The sequence below is a fragment of the Penaeus japonicus genome, unplaced genomic scaffold (assembly GCF_977035675.1).
Source record: "Penaeus japonicus unplaced genomic scaffold, GWHDUDI00000001_assembly GWHDUDI00000028, whole genome shotgun sequence".
NCBI lineage: Eukaryota > Metazoa > Arthropoda > Malacostraca > Decapoda > Penaeidae > Penaeus > Penaeus japonicus.
The window spans coordinates 28,050,084-28,052,583 of NW_028234430.1; positions in this window are offsets into that span (position 1 = coordinate 28,050,084).

The window sequence follows — 2,500 nt, forward strand, 5'->3', positions numbered from 1 at the left end:
TAAACAAAGCTATCGTGTCTCTGAACTTAAAACACGTACAAGATATAAAAAAAAAGAAAAAAAAATCCCAAAAATTAAACATCCACGTGACCGAACGCACAGACGAAAAAGTATCACAAAAAATAAATAATAATAACAAAAAAAAGAAAAGCAGAAGGCCATAGTTTTTTTTAGAAGTAACTGGACATGCCATCTATAATACAGAAACAGAAAACGACATAAAGGGACAAGTCATTCGGTGTAATACGTCTCGGCGGAATCAGGTTAGGAACTGGAGAGTCTTTAAGAGAACAAGTCCCGGATGAGATTAATGGCCTCTCGATATTGGCTTCCAGATTAATCTTCCCCCGATCGTAATATCAGCTCCCATTAATGCCGATTTCGCGTCCGCATGTGGCATTGCGGGGTGAATTCCGAGCTGTTGGTCGTTTTAATCGTAGGTCGTCGAAGGATAATGCTCCGGTGTGGTGCCTTAGTTTGTGGGTTTGTTGTTGTTGTTCTGGAGTGCGTTTTCTGTGTCCGGTTTTGTAGCTCTCGTTTTCTTTTTCTTTTTCGTTTTTTAGGGGGGGTTATGTTATAATGTTTTTTGTTTTTTGTTTTCTTGTTCAGGTGTCATATGGCTTGTCTAATAGTTTCTCTTTCTCTTCTCTCTCTCTCTCTCTCTCTCTCTCTCTATATATATATATATATATATATATATATATATTTATATATATATATATATATATATATATATATATATATATATAATATATATTTATATATATATACATGTGTGTGTGTGTGTATATGTGTGTGTGTGTGTGTGTGTGCGTACGCTGGATATTATAACGACTCGTTCTAAAGAATATCACTAAAGCCAGAATTTCCCAAAAACTTAAGGGGAAACAGAGGGAGACTGAGGAAGGCCTTGAGACAGACACTCCAACAGAGGAATAAAACGTAATAATCAATAAACGAGGTTAGGATGGTAGGCAGATATTAAAGGGGGGGGGGGAGAGCTAGCTGAAGGAGATAAGAATTCTAGAGAAAATTGAAGATGGCGGAAATTTGTCTGTTTTTGCGGCAGACCTTGTACATGAAAAGTAATCTAATTCATACAAGTGACTCGTGACTCGCAGGACAAATATGTATAACGTATACTGTACACTTAACACCCGCCAAAGTGGGGGTCTCTCATGGGAATTAAATCTAAATGATTGTCCTTAAGTAGATACTTACACACATCTATCATGAACTGTCTCTGTGGTAACAGCTGTAACGGTGGGGCATTCAAGTCAATAATGTTGAAGATTGTTTGCATTGGCTATGTTGCACAATTTCTAAGAGGAGTACAAAGGTATAAATTCTATGTAGATACATCTGGCCACAGGATTGGAAACCCCAGGTGGCGCTGTTGGAGAGCCACTTGAGAGTATTTAGGACGTTGCTGCAGTCGGTTCAGCAGATCTTGAACGATAGGATGTACTCGCTGTCGCACTGGAGTGGTGGGATTAATCTGTACAGGGAAATTATGGGGCCACGGGAGGAAGTCAATGCATAAAATAAATGAAAGAAGTGTTGATTTTCAAATGAATGCATATGTCGTTGACGTAGCAGGTAATTGTAGTTTTGGGAATGTCAGGAAGTGAGGTAAGAAGGCGGTGTTTAAGAAAGTTAAAAAGAAAGGGACTTAGGACACCTCCTTGTGGAATGCCCAGTTCGAGTCTTTTTTATAGTACTACAAACCCCTTTAAAAAGAACACGTGAGGGTCTATTACACAGATAACCTCGTATCCATCTTAACAGATTGCCTTTGATATCGAAACCCATTAGCTGGTCGAGGATGATTTCTTTATTTGCAACTTCAAATCCACTTTTCAGAATCATTGAAGGCTACGACACTGGTAGGGGAGAGACGGGTGTATAGGCCCAGGAGACAGTGATGTGTGCTTCGCTATGGGAAAAATCCATAAAGTCTGGGTGACAACTTGTCTTTAATCTGGAACAAGAGGCGAGAGAGGAAGATGGGTTTATTACTTTACTGAAGCAGGATGTGAGGGAAATTGGTGTGACTTTGTCAGTGAAAGATTTAGGAATGGGTACAATCAAGCTTGCGGTCCAGCTTGGTAGGATGTATCCCTGCCGAAAGTAAATATTAAAGAGCCGGATAAGGGAATTACCAAAAGCTTATAGAGCCGGAGAAGGGGATTGCCAACCACTTCCATATGAAGGTGCAGGATTGAGAATGTGATGCCAGAGTCTTCACCTGGAGCTGTTGCTTTCCCACTGACAAGAGCACGGAGCAATTCGTCCTTGGTTATAGGTATATCATCCTCTTCATCTGTCTTCAGTAAAGCTGCACTCAGACGAAGTTCGCAATGACATTTTTGAGAGGATTGTGCCTCTTGCACATGGACAGGGAGGCTGTAGACTCTAGATTGTTTAGACCAGGTATCAATTAGGTATTCAGCAATTGAGTTGGACTATGATGAAGGGCACTGGGACTTCCTTTTTATTA